We start from the raw sequence: 17,090 nt of genomic DNA, 5'->3' as shown, positions 1-17,090 counted from the left end.
GGAAGGGAGTGAGACAGGGTTGTAGCCTCTCCCCGATGTTATTCAATCTGTATATTGAGCAAGCAGTGAAGGAAACTAAAGAAAAATTCGGAGTAGGTATTAAAATCCATGGAGAAGAAATAAAAACTTTGAGGTTCGCCGATTACATTGTAATTCTGTCAGAGACAGTAAAGCAATTGGAAGAGCAGCTGAATGGAATTGATGGTGCCTTGAAGGGAGGATATAAGATGAACATCAACAAAAGCAAAACGAGGATAATGGAAAGTAGTTGAATTAAGTTGGGTGATGCCGAGTGAATTAGATTAGGAAATGAGACACTTAAAGTAGTAAAGGAGTTTTTCTATTTGGGGAGCAAAATAAATGATGATTGTCGAAGTAGAGAGGATATAAAATGTAGACTGGCAATGGCAAGGAAAGCGTTTCTGAAGAAGAGAAATTTGTTAACATCGAGTATTGATTTAAGTGTTAGGAAGTCGTTTCTGAAAGTATTTGTTTGGAGTGTAGCCATGTATGGAAGTGAAACGTGGACGATAAATAGTTTAGACAAGAAGAGAATAGAAGCTTTCGAAATGTGGTGCTACAGAAGAATGCTGAAGATTAGACGGGTAGATCACATAACTAAAGAGGGGTACTGAATAGGATTGGGGAGAAGAGGAGTTTGTGGCACAACTTGACCAGAAGAAGGGATCGGTTGGTAGGACATGTTCTGAGGCATCAAGGGATCACCAATTTAATATTGCAGGGCAGCGTGGAGGGTAAAAATCGTAGAGGGAGACCAAGAGATGAATACACCAAGCAGATTCAGAAGGATGTAAGTTGCAGTAGGTACTGGGAGATGAAGAAGCTTGCACAAAATAGAGTATCATGGAGAGCTGCATCAAACCAGTCTCAGATTGAAGACCACAACAATAAGTACAACAAAGACTCTTTCCACTAACACGTCACAAACTTTATTACCTGATATTTTCTGAATGCTTTTTATTGCATCTCTAATTGGACTACACCTGTCTTTATAGAACATCAGTTTTGCATTTATGTGTCCATATTTCAACACCTGACTTGCTGCCCAGGAGAAAGTAAGCATTAATGGCTTGCTCTTGCCGCATGTACTTCTAGGTACTTATCAGTCTAAAGAGGTATAAGCGTAATAGCTATAGTCAATTCGCAAATGAAGTTAATACTGACGTAATGTTGTTCAGTATACCATGCACAGTCACTAACAAAAATGTATGCACTTATACGCGTTTATACCCTGTACTTACGAGGTACAGTACCCATATTTCATGTTCAATTGGACCATTCCTGTTCCTAATATTGAATAGTATCTGTTGTTCGATTTGTCCTAAGACTCCACATGATCATACCTAGAGTGGCCTCTTCGCGGTATACGGCACTGGGTTCAGATCTAGATAGCATCAGAGGACTACGCTTAAAGGTCAGCCGTAGTCTCACAGTAGAATGTAGTCCAAGCCAACTGCCTTGTTATTTTTACACCGCTGTGCTGCTTTTTACAGCTTTTTTTCGAAAAGTGGAGTTTATAAATCATTCATTTACATGTGTTCTTGCCTCTGAATCTTAGGCCGGTTGCCCCAGCAGCCTACTTTCCCGTTTAATTATACACAAATAGTTGTAATTAATAATGAAAAGTTAGGATCCGATGCTTGGGACACGTCACGTTCGGGACGCCAGGTTCGCCAGTACTGCCCCCTGCCCCCTCCCTTCCCACACAGTGCCGAAACAAACGGCAGCAGCCGCGCTCGTCGCCCGGCTGCTCTCTCGCCGCCGCCGCCGCCGCCCCCGACGCCGCCTCCACACGACGCCCAGCGTCGGCGTCCGGCGTCCGGCAGCCGCCGTCTTGCTCGCGGCCACTAATATTTCAGCAGCGCGGCGGGCGGGCGCCGGGGGCCTAAAGAGAATAGGTAATTGTCGCCCGGTGTTTAGGGCCGGCGGACCCGCATCAAACATTCAGAGCACACACTGGCCGCACAAAGTGCCGGCCTCATCCATTATTCGGCCGTAGAAATCCGCCGCCCACCTGCCCGTCACTCCTATTAAATTTCCTTAAAGTGAATTTTATCACCGTTATATATCTTACAGTAGAGCACGGAGTTGCAATTATTGCGTCGTTTCGGGGGGAGCCCTGCCGAATATTACCGCCTCCCGTGCTGTTCCTGGTCCCGATCCTTACCGCTGCGAGGCCATTTCCTTCAGCATCGGGCTCGCTTCCAGCTGGGCTTTGTACTCCTGTGCTGTAAATAAATGTTAACCTCGCACGGCAGTCTTGTTTGAGAGGGCCCCAGGGATTCAGACGCCTAAGGCAGCTCCCCGGTTTGTCAGGATGCTTGTATGGTGATGTAACGTAGGATAGCGGTATGCCCATATAAGGATGCCTGCAGTATCGCGTAGACAAGATATGGAGTGGCAGTGCATTGACGAATCTGTCATTTGTACTCAGGTGGTTTGTGTGAAAAGTTTTCCGACAGGACTATCGCCACACGATGAAAGTTAACAGACTCTGAACGCGGAATGAAAGCTGGAGCTAGACGCATGGGACATTGCATTTCGGAAATAGTTAAAGAATTCGCTACCCCAAGATCATAGCGCCAAGAGTGTGCTGAGAATACCACACTTAGGGCATCACCTCTCACCATGGACAACGCAGTGGTCGACGGTCTTCACTTAACGACCGAGAGCAGCGGCGTTTCCGTAGTTGTCAGTGCTAACAGACAAGCAACATTGCGTGAAGTAACCGTGGAAATAAATTTGGGACGTATTAATTAGGACAGTGCGGCGAAATTTGGCGTTAATGTGCTACGGCAGCAGACGACCGAAGCGAGTGCCTTTGCTAACAGCACTATATCGCCTGCAGCACCTCTCCTGGGATCGTGAGTATATCGGTTGGACACCAGACGACTGGAAAACTGTAGTCTGGTGAGATGAGTCCCGATTTCAGTTGGTAAGGGCTGACGGTAGGTTTCGAGTGTGGCGCAGCCCCCACGAAGCCATCGACCCTATTTGTCAACAAGGCACTGTGCAAGCTGGTGTGGCTCCATTATGGTTAGGCTTTGTTTACGTGGAATGCGTAGGGTTCTCTGGTCCAACTGAACCGATCATTGACTGCAAATGGTTATCATGGATACTTGGAGACCATTTGCAACCGTTCATGAACTTCATGTTCCCAAACAGCGACGCCTCATGTCGCCATGACGCAATTGTTAGTGCTTGGCTTGAACAAAATTTTTAACAATTCGAGAGAATGATTTGGCCACATAGGTCGTCCAACACGAATCCTATCGAACATTGACGAGAAATAATCGAGAGGTCAGTTCGTGCACAAAATTCTGCATTGGCAACAGTTCCGCAATTATGAACGGCTATAGAGGCATCTGGGCTGAACTTTTCTGCATGAAACTATCAACGACTTGATGAATCTATGCCACGTCGAGTTGCTGCACTACGCCGGGCAAAAGGAGGTCCGACACGATACTGGGAGACATCCCATGACATTTGCCACCTAAGTGTACAAATCGAGATCTTGAACATGTCACACTCGGTACACTGTAAATTTCATAGCCTTCCTCACAGTTTCATTCATTTGAACTAACAACCGGTTTCGTATTTATATCCATTACCAGCACCTCATGCAGCTCCGCTTCCTTTAAGACCTGATGGTGACTGCAAAGCCCAAACCGCTTATCTTTTCAAATAAAGTGACTTATACTCGTCTTTCAGCTACACGTCCCATTAGATGGTCAGCGTATAAGCGAGCCTGTTGCCTCGTTTGTACAAAGTAAGTCTGAATCAGATAATTTTATGAACTGAGGAATAATAACATCAATTGTGCCAGTACTGACTCACTGGGATGTTATCTTCTTGACTAGCATTACAATAGATTCAAAACAAATCTTCGTATTAAGAGCAAATAAAACACTTAAAAATTATAAAATTAGAGGCCTCTGAGCCAGACTAACAAGTAACGCTAAAAACTCAATTTAAAAACCATTTAATACATATTCAAAAATAAAATCACAAGTAACTTGAGAAATAAGAACAATGACGGTTAAAGGAACGTTCATTATCGTTTGTATAAAACGATAAACATTTCTTAACACGTTCCAAACCCGTCGGTTTTGCATGAGGAAGGATTCATCTCACCTATATGCACATGCACATTCATCTGACGACACACGCACACGAAGAAGTGAACAGAAGGATAAATGTATACACCAAATCAAAACACGATGGGCCAGAGAAACGTTAGCTTTACTGATCAACCACTTGTCGGTTGCTCTTGTAGAAATCCTACACCTCGCAGGTACGAAAAGATACGGTAAGATATAAGATGAAGACAATTCCTAATACATTTACGTTGTACCACAGGCTTGAATGATAACTACATTGAGATGAAGATTCCTCACCTGGTGGAAAGGTACGTAGGCACGTGCTCTGGCTTACCCAACCAAGACAAAGAAACACTGAATACAAGAAAGAAATTCAAAATTTTTCGTTTTTAAAATTGCGTCTTAATCACACCACGTATGTTAGAAGAACATAGGTGACCGGTTTCGGTCATATCACATGGCCGTCATCAGACCTGTTATTTAATTTAGAAAGTAATAGAAACCTTACTATATTTACAATAAAATGAGACAAAATGGTTATAAGGATAAAATACAATAAGACGTGTTTCTGATGAAGACTACCGACGTAAATTCGGTTCACCATTACGGACATACATGTCCCGAGCTAGAAGTGAATCTCTCGCTAATGTCTAAACGATACCATCGCATACCGGTTATACAGACGCCTGTACCATTTGCCCCACGTCGCTCACAAACTGACAATCACTTCTATGTATCAGTTTCCGTCTCCATTGTTCTTCATAACATGTACACCATATCCAGTGGCGCATCTAGTGCATGCTAACAAAACAACATCGACTATATCGGAGGATGGATAATTTCATTGTCCATTAAGTGACCTGTCTGCACTGTTCATGGATATTTAAAAAATGGAACTTGACACACATTCCTTCACTGGTTAGACAACAACTCTCCCTTTCCCCTCTTACTCCTAATGCTGACTGTCCACTGATCACCCTATTGCTCAACAATGACACCCCCAAACATGTCCCACTTGGGAGCTCTCGACTGGCTGGCAGTGGAATGTATCATCAGTAAATTCTTACATACGAGTAACTATTACATATACCATGTATTATACACACAACAATAAAACTATAGGTATCATGCCAGGATGAATGGTCCGACCATCTGACAACCACAATAATCCTCAGTATAAGGAAAGGAGAACAATGCCTCGCCAGGTGATTGCAAAAGCAACGATTGTACAGTGAGGTACGTAATTAGAACAACAATAAGATTAAAAACATTATGTAAAGAATCAGCACTAATCATAACAACTGTATGAGAACAAGACTTTTTTATTTGTTTCACCATAAATTATATACGTACTTCTGGTTTTAGGTACAAGATACTTTTTGTAACTGTAAGAATAAACTGTACACGACGAAACAATAAGAGAATAAAATAAAATAGATAAAAAGCCTAAAAACTAAATGCTACGAAGGGAAATACCGTAGTTATAGTTTATATGGTCATTCAACAAATTGTAATTAAGACTGGAACATTGATCATAAGGAAGTACAAAGCATTAAGTATCAAGTAAAAAACACTCATCAAATCTATACCGCTGTACACTGAGGTGAAAAATTCATGGGCTGGCGATATGCAAATATACACACGTCGGCAGTATCGTGCACACAAGGTATAAAGTGGCAGTGCATTGGCGGAGCTGTCGTTAGTACTCCGACGCGATTGCGGCCGAACGACTCTGGACGTGGAATGGCAGTTGGAGGTAGACTCATGGGACGTCCCACTTCGGAAATCGTTAGGGAATTCAATATTTCGGGATCCATATTGACAAGACTGTGCCAAGAATACTACATTTCTGACGTTATTTCTCAGCATGGACAACCAAGTGGCGACGGCGTTCACTTAACGACCGAGAGCAGCGGCGTTTGCACAGAGTTGCCAGTGCTAACAGACAACAAACACTGCGTGAAATAAGCGCAAAAATCAATGTGGGAATTACGACGAACATATCCTTTACGACAGTGCGACCAAATTTGGCGTTAACGAGCCATGGCACCTGCAGCGCCTCTCCTGGACTCGTGACCATATCGGTTGGACCATACACTTCTGAAAACCGAGGCCTGGTCAGAAGAGTCCAGATTTCAGTTGGGTGGTGTATTTAATCTGGTGTTCTCATGGCTGTTTTTTTTATTGATGGTCATGTTAAAAGTTCGATGTGCTTACGTGGCTTTTTTCTTGCTAAATTCTAGGAGCAGATTTTATTATGAAGCATGCATCGATGTGGAGGAAAATAAAACTTCCATGATCCGGATTAAATACATTTATTTTGGTCGTGAACAAAAAGTTGTTGATTTACTTCTGTGAGAGAAATTGATCACAGATAAAAAAATGTCTTTCATTATCCGGTTTCATAGTCTTGGGCATAACAAACTGAAATGTACTTTGGTTATATTTTAAAGTTATTTTTTTCTCAGCAGAAATGACTTCAGTGCTCGCTTTCTACAGCGACCAGTGATATTAGGCTGACAGTTAATATTGGCACATTATTCAACAGTAGACCATTGCTTAGCGTAATGTCCGCTACATTAAAATGTCAGAAAACGATTATCGAGTACTATCACTTCAATGCTGTTCACTGGCCGTATTCTTTATCTGTTAATCATTTCAGTCTCTTTAAATGTCTCCGAAAATAAATCATTCTACTTCTGTAATTGATTTATCAGACTTGGGGAAAATCTCGTGATCTTTGGAACCAACGCCGACCATGCGGCAAATTCACTTTTTCGGATAAATCGGGTAAAACAAAGTTTTAATAACACTGACATATTGTTTCAATTCCAATTCAGAATTACGCGTCACAACGAAGCGTTAATGCTAACTGACGAGATTGTTACATAACATAGCGAGAACGAGACACTATTTTCCCTATTACTTATAGGTTAATACAAACAAACAAATTCTGATCTAGAGTATTCTTACTCTTTTACTCTCTTAGAATAATACTGTGTTCCTTCTTTATGGCTAATAGTTAAATATTTCAATCAAACTAATTAAACATTATTTTTATCAAAATTACGGCTTAAGGCCGTCAAGGCGTGGCTACAATGGGAGTTCAGTGGGGTTCGTGTTTGACGGAGACCTCACGAAGTCATGGACCAGCTTGTCAACAAGGCACTAAGCAAGCTGGTGGTGGTGGTTACATAATGATGTGGGCTGTGTTTACTTGGAATAGGCTGGACCCTTTGGTTCAGCTGAACCGATATTATCTGTAAATGGTTATGTTCGGCTACTTGGAGACCATATGCAGCCATTCACTGGCATCATGTTCCAAAACAACGACGGAATTTTTTTGGACGACAATGCGCCCTGTCACTGGGCTACAGTCGCTTCCGACTGGTTGGGAGAAAATTGTGAACAATTCAAGTGAAGGATCTGGCCACCCATATCGCCCCACGTGAATCCCATCGAACATTTGCGGGACTTAATCGAGAGGTGAGTTCGTGCACAAAATCTGGCGCCGGCTGCACCTTAGCAGTTATGGATGGCGGTAGAGACAACACGGCTCAGTACTTCTGCAGGGGACTTCCAGCGACCTGTTGTGTCCACAGCACGTCGAGCTGCTGAACTGCGAAGGGCAGAAGAATGTCCGACACCATGTTATGAGATATCCCTTGACTTTTGTCATCGAAGTGTATAAGGAGACAAGGTTGTTTAATGTTGTTTCTGAAAATCCCGAAAAGTTCTAGACCGATTTACTTCAAACTTTTACAGTACTCTAATAAACATTTGCACTGCTGTATGGCTTATCAGCTTATAATTAGAACGCTTCTATGGAATATGAATAGTCCAAAAGATTGTGATCCTAACCGTTCGCAGACACAGCACATAGCAGACTATAATTACATGTGTAGGTTACAGAATTTAAAAAGGGGTGTTATCATTCCATAAGTCCTTGAAGTTTCTGGCGTGAACACAGTGAGTTTTCCGTTTGTTTTGTCTCCCGTAGAAATCGCAATACCACTCACGCGATAAGAATATGTAATGGTCGAACGGAAAATTTCCCACTTCATCGCCACCTCAGAGATGCTGTGTCCCATCACTCATGCGCCGACTATAACACCACTTTCAGGCTAACTTAAATCTTGTAAACCGCCATTGTGGCAACACTAACCGATCTAACAACTACGTTAGGCGCTTTTTGTCTTACATAGATGTTGTCGACCTGTTTATATATCTCTGTGTTTGAATACGCATGCCTATATCAGTTTCTTTGGGGCTGTAGTGTAAATTACCTTCTCATACAGAGCCACCGAGTGATTTGCGAAATGTATAATGCCTGTCCTGTAGATGTTGGAACGTGCAGCAGTTGGTCTCGTTCCATTGGTTATCGTAAGTTGTTATCGTCATCAGCTCAAAAAATGCGTGCATATGTGGATCGACAGCAAAGCTTGCGCCACTATCTTTTGGTTACACGCAGCAGGACGACAGTAACGTCTCGTGGAGTCCAGCAGAACGGCAGCCAATGATGTCTTGACGAGCAGAGGCCTGACAGGGCAGGTTTTCTCTTTAGCTCTAGTTGTGTACCTTATATGCTGGGGGCGGACAAATTTAGATGGAGTGGGGTGCTGCTTAAATTGGTGACTCACACGATACTCTTGTACGCAGCGAATGCATCACTATCCTAATTTCCTGCATCAGTTTCACTCTGATTCCAATGTTTCATTCATGCCTGGTAAATTCATTCATTTTACTGGCGGCCTGCGACAACCAGAACTCGGTGTTTTATGAATGAGTCTGAGCTTTGCACCCACGTGGACAAGGATATCCTCGCGATCTTTTATCGTCCGTTCTTGTATACTGCTTACCTGGCCTCTCGCAGCTAAAAGCAAACCAATTACTTCTTTTAGTAACTTTCTGTAGAGTATTAAATCCACCTAAAAATAAACATGTATTAGATACCCTAACTGCCCTTTTTTCTTTCTGCGTGGAACTGTAGCTCTTATGTATGAATAATGGGTCCAATTTGAAACTTCCTGGCAGGAAAAAACTGTGTGTCCGACCGGGACTCGAGCTTGGGACCTCTGCCCCCTGTGGGCACGTGTTCTAACGTCTCCGCTATCCAAGCACCACTAACGATCGTGTTCACAGCTTTACTTGCCCCAATACCTGATCTCCTACCTTCCAAACTTCACAGAAGTTCTCCAGCATGCCTTGTGGGACAAGCATTCCCGGAGGATAGGGTAGTGTGGAGAAACGGCAAGGTTACTAGATGCGGGTGTCCAGGAAGTTTAAGACCAGAGTGGACTACGCGGCAGGGTGGGAATTCATCCTGGAATGGACCCAGTTTCTGCCTTGACTCTTACACAGTTTCATGAGCAACGTACTTTGTATGACGGCTAATTTAGTGAGAGTCTGGGGATGTAGCTCTATAATAGCTTGCCGGACGACGGCTTCCGGCGATGGAGAGGGTGACTGGACGCTCGCTTGGGGACGCGGCTCTGGGAACGCTGGACACAGAGAATTCGATCCGTTCTCAGAAATGGGTATCGAGACGCCTTGCGACTCCTGGAATCGCCGTGGTACTGTAGCGGCTGTGAGAACTGCGAGGCTGTTTTGTAAACATAGAACGGAGGTCTCGCGCGAGGTACCAAACGCGAGACACAGCCAAGTTAAACCGTTCTCGGAAGTCACTGTCACGACGCCTTGCAACCCTTGGAGTTATTATGCAACCACAGCGGTTCTGGAAATTCCGAGGGTGTTTTGTAGATCCAGAATGGAGGTGTGTCGGCAGCTGCCAAGTGTTGCTTTCTCGTGGATAGTGATAGCTGTGATTCCAAGGCCGTAGTTATACTGGGAAATTCATCTGGGAGCAGCAAGAGAGGCAGAGGGGATAGGGCAGCAGGGAACTCAATGACCAATGACGGCTTGTCGCTGTGGCTGTTGATGAGACAGGCAATGATAAGAGGGCAGAGGCCTAAATTGTGTGTCGGGGTACAGGAATTAAAAGTGTTGGGAAGGTAGTGGACGTTGATCCGGAGTCGGGGTCGACAGAAGAGTTGTGAAGCGATGGCAGCAGGAGCGCGAGGACATGGAAACGGGAGGAGAGTAGCAGTGTGGCCAGGACCGGTGGAAAACGAAGAGACGCAGCGCTCAGCATCGAAGGTAAATCGCCGCACTAACTTTCTGTAGTCTCAATGGTGGAGCGAGTAATTCTGAGAAGCCGAAGACTGGAGGACGGATAGTTCGTGGGTTTTATAGGTTGTCAGAAAGGACTGGAAGTGTCTGAGAGTGTAACAGAGTCTAAGTAAAACTTTTTTTGTTGTAGTTGTTACACAATGTAAATACAGAAAGTATATGAAACCTTACTTGTCGAAGTGTTGATGGATGGAAAAATTAATTAAAGGATGTGAATAATACCCTTAAGACGTTCAGTTTATATTGCCAAGTCACTTTAACAGTTAGTCTCTCCATCTGTAAGTATTCTATGTCCTATGTGTCGTCATGTTGTATGACGATATATGAAACCTTACTTGAAAGTGTTAATGGATGGAAAAGATAATTAAAGGATGTGACTAATACCCTTATGACGTTCAATGTATATTGCCAAGTCCCTTTAACAGTTAGTATTTCCACCTGTAAGTGTTCTGTGTCCTACGTGTCGTCATTTCTTTTTCAATGTCCGTCGCAATCTTTGTATGACGATAGGCTAGGTTTATATGTAGTGTCTGTGTTGCTGAATAATTTCCCTACAGTTCGACAATGCTCATGAACAGACGCTGGGTCTTCGTGACTGTCAGATAGGCCAATGATTTCCGTTTAGAATAATTCCCCTTGTCTCACGGGGTGAGTCTTTTACAGTGAGGCTGGCGACCCAAAGTAATTAGAATTATCAGGTTTGGGAGAGTGGGTGTTAAAGGCAGCCAGTAGCAGTTGACCTCATTTAGGTAGTACATTTAAGGGAGGGAGCATTGCAGCTGTTACCTCTTAATGTCTCCGTTGCTAGCGAACTTTGGCATTCTCCTCACGTATAAAGTTCGCTTGCGAGTCCATTTGTATGTCATACTTTTGCTGCTGACTAAATACAATGAAACTAAAACAGATCTCGACCAGATGTGAATAATTTTCTGCAGATTTATTTCTGTACTCTTAGCTTACTGTGCGATACATGTTTTCACAAGTCTACAAAAGCAATGCTACGCATTTGATACTAATTGTAACTGAAATTTCCTACCGCAGATGTCTCGCGCTACGAGCTGCACAGCTAAGTATTTTGAGCACTTCTAATTTTCAGCCTCATGAGGTAAGTCGACGATCAGCGGATGTTGCGCATTCCCTTGGTCTAGACTCAAGTAGTTTCCCTTCACAAACTGAACAACATCATCATTATTTGCACTCAGTTACATATCTTGATTTTTGTTTGCTTTACAGAACACACTGACAGGGCTGTGCAGCCATGCTGACTCCTGTGTGGTGGCCAGCGGCGCTACGTTTCTCTCTTGATGATCAGTGGCACGAGCAGCCCGACTGAGGTGGCGCCACAGCTTCCCGGTTGGGTTCAAATCCCGCGAGTTTGGTGGGCAGGGGAGTGCGGTGAACACATTCTGGCGCACCCACGTACACTGCGAGATGTGTGAGACGCTGCATTGTCCTGCTGGTAGATGTCATTGTGTCGAGGAAAAACAAACTGCGCGTTGAGATGGGCATGATCTCCGAGGACAGTAGCGTATTTGTGTCGATGTGCCTTCCAGATTGACGTGATCACTCAGGGAACATGGAAACATTCGCCAGATCGTAACGCTCTGTTCTGCTGCCTGGACTCTTCCGACGACTGTTGCAATGTGGTTGATTTCAGACGTTCCACGCCGTAAGACGTCAACGGCCACCTATTATATGAATTGCACGAATGACTCCTATAAGGAACGATCCTTTTATACTTACGTTCCCAGGTGCAAGGTATACACTTTCAAGGATGTAATTTTCATTCGGCTTATCCTGCCGAATATTTCAGCTAGTAAATCAACAAGATTAAGGCTTTCAAGATGACTTTAGAACTTTCTGAGATGGGGTAATATTCCTATGATGGATACTGGATGTCGTGCTCTGCATTTCCAATCCGTAAATAAAGATCTTCCAATGGAACGCACTGCACCTTGTGGTACTGGAGAATTCTCCTCCGCCGCGCTTCTTCCCGTTATTTCCTTGCATTATATGCCCTCGCTTTAAACTTATCGGTGTTGTCGGGTACACTGAAATCAGGAACAGGGAAATGCCCTTTTTGCGTTGGACGTTCTACACGGGGTTCCAAGTGCTCGTTTTGTAGCGCGGCCATGATGCCATGGAATCCTGATGGAATTTCACCCGATTTCGATATCGCTGCAGCTCAACCATGTTCAGTAGCATGTTGACAAGATGGACGTTGTTGCCTCTCTGCAGTTCTGTGGTGTAGACAGCGCTGGTACACATAACGAGTGTTCGCTTTGAACTTTTCGTGCGAGACGTTCCACTGGCTCTATTGAGCTCCCTTCAACCTTTCTATAGTTATTTGTACCCCTAATTGTGGTAACATTTGTGCTTTCGATTCAAGGGAGAAGGAGTATTTTCCTTAGATAGCCATAGTGGCAAATACTGTCATTTCTGAATTTATGCTTTATGTTTCATTCATTTGTAGATATACTAAAGTAAACTAAACTCCGTCCGAACAGGTCTCGGAAGACTCTAACGGTACCGACCGGTCGCCGTGGCATCCTCAGACATTAGGCGTCACCGGATGCAGATACGGAAGGGCATGTGTTCAGCACACCGCTCTGCCGGCCGCTGTCAGTTTTTGTGAACAGTGCCGCTAATCCTCAGTCAAGTAGCTCCTCAATCGGCCTCACAAGGCTGACTGCACGCCGCTTGCGCAGCACGCGGCAGCCCCGGACGGTGACCCATCCAAGTGCTAGCCAAGCCCGACACCGCTTAACTTCGGTGTTCTGACGGGAACCGGTGCTACCACTGCGGCAAGGCTGTTGGCTCTAGAGGTACACTGCCTCTACATAGTCCTCTACTACACATCTTATATACAGTCTTCTATTTATTATTGCGTTTCCATGTCATATTTCTGTGTTTGTCCTTTCTCACTCCACGTCGCGTCTGCTAGAGAGAGTGTGTGTGCGAATGTCTATGTGTACTTTTGTTCTTTGGTAGGGACCTTTGAGTGGTCGTTGCAGTTTAAGCGACTTTTGTGCAGAGACGACGTACCTCATGCTGGGCCAAACAGACATCAGGGGGGACTGGTCGACAGCTGTTCTACTCATAAATATTGGTACAAGTAGCTGGACCGTATTTTCTCTGCTCATTTTTGCTACTTCTTGATGACCTTTGTCGGCATTGTGTTCCCTGGCTCATCGGTAGGTAAGACACCATAAAACACAGCTCAAAAATTTCACGAATGATTTGGACAGACAAAACATCAAAATAGCAGGACTCAAAAAAATGAAAAATACAACTGAAAACATATTTGAATCTCAAGGTTGCAGAATTTACAATGGAAAACCAGGACAAACAGTTATGAAAAAGTGCCCACAATTCGGAGCAGGATTTATAGTAAATTTTAAAGTGATAGATTCAGTAACTGATTTTAAACCTATTTCTACACGAATCGCAGCTTTAACTCTGGAAACCACAAACAAGATCTACACTATCATAAACGCCTATGCACCGCCCAATGAGAAAAATTTTCTAACATGAATGTGGTAGAAGTACAAATTTATGGTATCTTTTGAATCAAACAATAACTCAAGTCAGTAAAAACAACATAAAGATCTTAATAGTAGATTTTAATGCAGGCGCCACATAAATAAAGTAACAGAAATGGACAAAGACACGTTGAAATTTGCAGAACACGTGGGGCTCTAAATCTACGCGTTTTAAAAGAAAACCAAGCAAACTTTTGACATGGAAACATCCTGATTGGACAAGAGGAGAGTGGCAGCTGGACCATGGACAAATTCTTTCATAAAGGAATTATAAATGTTAAAGTGCTGAGAGGAACAAACACAGGTTATGATCATTATTTGGTCAAAATCCAATTCACCCCATTAAGGAAAAAAAGAGAGAGAACAATTGGAGATAAAAAAACGAATGACCCACATAAATTAATCAAAAGAGACAAAACTTAAAAAAACACACAAAATACAATAGTAACCGATAATCTTGAGGAACTAATACCAATTTTAAAACAGCGTGCTGAAGAATCGTCCCCAGCAAATCTACGTAAAAAAAAAACATGCTTGGTGAACTACACTATGTGACGAAATACATAATGAAAGGCATCAGGCTTGGACAAAATTTCAAACTCACAAAACAGAAGAAAATGCAGCTAATCGGAAAATATCTGTAAAAATTGTCTCAAATTATCAGAAAAAAGCGGTAACACCAAAAGGATCTTCTGAGCTCCACTGAAGAAAACTTCTACTAAACCAATTCCAGAGAAAATTTCACAGCTTTTAGATGGAAGAACAGACAATAACAACAAGGAAAACACGGAAATCATGGCAGAAGCATTAAATAGGCTCCTGAACTGTGATGAACCTGAAAAGCGTCAAAAATACAGAGAAGCACCCCTGTAAAAACCAAACCATAAAATATAAACCCACCTACAGTACAAGAAATAGAAATTGCACTTAAAGATATGAGAAACTGGCGAAAATACAAGTGTCTGCCGAAATGTGGAAGTATGCTGGTAAAACAACTGATACATCTTCACATATCATTTTACAAAAAAATTGGGCAACAGAAAAAAATGACAGAATAATGGACCTTAGGTATAATTAACCCACTTTATAAGAAAGAAGACACAAGTGATTCAGACTACTATAAAGGAATCTCGCTCTTGGGCTGTACCTACAAGATTTTTTCCAAGATTTTATACAATGCGATCAAAGAACCACTGAATAAGGAACTGGGGAATACTAAGGAGGCTTCAGACCTTGGAGAAGCTGTGCCAAACAAGTAATTACTCTGTAAGTAATCATGGTGTATTACAGCAAATGAACAAGCCTCTGTCATTTGCATTTATAGCTTGTAAGAAAGCATATGATTCTGTCCACAGACCCTCACTGTCAAAAATTTTGAAACATTTCGGACTCCACCCAAAATTAATTCAAATGATACAGCGTAGCTTAACAAAAACAAATACGAAAATTAAGTTCAGAGAGAAACTTACAGAATCGTTCAGAGTAAAACCTGGTTTAAGGCAGGGAGATGGCCTGTCACCACTTATTTTTAATTGCGCCCTTGAATACATAATGAGGGAATGGTACAAGTACAATACTAAGAACATTAAGATTGGAACACAAAAAGACGACATAAAGTTGAACTGTTTAGGATTTGCTGATGACCTCTCTCTTCTTGCCAACAACATTCATGAAACCACACAACAAATACAATCATTACAGGAAGCAGTCCACAGTATTGGCCGTAAAACATCTTCTGGAAAAAACATAAATAATGCTAACGAAACCGCCACTTGCAAACAAAATTAGAAATGGAGAACACGACATAAAGATTGTTAAAATTTTGGATCTTGGCAGAAATAATAACACGAATAAACAAATTCATCAAAACACATCATGTTATCAAGAACACATATAACAAAAAATGCCTCTCAACAGCCATAAAACAGAAACACTACAAAATATTCACACAGCCGCAGATAACATATTCTAGCGAAACTATATATAAAACAACCAACACTGTAGCAATAAACAGGTTACTCAGAATAGAAAGAAGGATAGTCAGAACATGTATAAATAAAAAATACTAAAACGACGGAATTTGGAGAGTAGCTTCAAATGAAACAGTTTATAAAGAAATAGAACCAGTGACAAGTACAATGAAAAAGAAACGGATCTCTTTCCTAGGACATTGGATGAAGACAACAGAAAGTAAAATAAACAGGAGAATAATTGAGAAGTTATGGAATAGTAAGAGTGGCATTAAATGGATAGCAGAGATCAAGGAGGACATGATAAAATTACAGATTACGTTGGAGGACTTGAAAGACAAGACACATCCTTTCAAGTTCCTTCAGGACAAACATATCACACTGCCAATAAAAATTAACAAACAGAGAATGGGAACAGAATGAGATTTTCACTCTGCAGCGGAGTGTGCGCTGATATGAAACTTCCTGGCAGATTAGAACTGTGTGCCCGACCGAGACTCGAACTCGGGACCTTTGCCTTTTGCGGGCAAGTGCTCTACCAACTGAGCTACCGAAGCACGACTCAGTGCCGGTACTCACAGCTTTACTTCTGCCAGTATCCGTCTCCTACCTTCTGCCAGGAAGTTTCATATCAGCGCACACTCCGCTGCAGAGTGAAAAGCTCATTCTGGAAACATCCCCCAGGCTGTGGCTAAGCCATGTCTCCACAGTATCCTTTCTTTCAGGAGTGCTAGTTCTGCATGTTTCGCAGAAGAGCTTCTGTAAAGTTTGGAAGGTAGGAGACGGATACTGGCAGAAGTAAAGCTGTGAGTAGCGGCCGTGAGTCGTGCTTCGGTAGCTCAGTTGGTAGAGCACTTGCCCGCGAAAGGCAAAGGTCCCAAGTTCGAGTCTCGGTTGGGCACACAGTTTTAATCTGCCAGGAAGTTTCAGAGAATGGGAAGGCTGACTTTGGATGAGGAGAGAAGGGCACGATCTGAAAGAATGAAAAATTATTGGGTCAACAAAAAAAAGAATAACCTAGTTCATAATATTGGCTAAAGTGGTCCATTGTAGGTCATAAAATAAATAAATAAAACAGACAACTGCTATTAAGACTTGACACTGAATACTAGAGCGCTCATGATGGTTGTTCTTCATAAGGAATTTAGCCGAAGGCCGAACTTTGTACGCTTGATGATTGCACGCCTCGCCATCAACACCGACTTGGACTCTTGATGACTGGAAACATGTTGCCTGGTCGGACGAGTCTCGTTTCAAATTGTATCAAG

General features: G+C 42.8%; 1 non-coding gene across 1 annotated transcript; it reads right to left on the bottom strand.

Annotated features, from left to right (window-relative positions):
* Window positions 1-16,305: 16,305 nt before the first annotated feature.
* Window positions 16,306-16,380, bottom strand: Trnal-caa (transfer RNA leucine (anticodon CAA)). Its single transcript has one exon. It is a non-coding gene; the product is annotated as a tRNA-Leu (tRNA).
* Window positions 16,381-17,090: the final 710 nt, after the last annotated feature.

The sequence above is a fragment of the Schistocerca gregaria genome, chromosome 2 (assembly GCF_023897955.1).
Source record: "Schistocerca gregaria isolate iqSchGreg1 chromosome 2, iqSchGreg1.2, whole genome shotgun sequence".
NCBI classification, from domain to species: Eukaryota; Metazoa; Arthropoda; class Insecta; order Orthoptera; family Acrididae; genus Schistocerca; species Schistocerca gregaria.
This window is presented reverse-complemented; position numbering and strand designations above follow the sequence as displayed.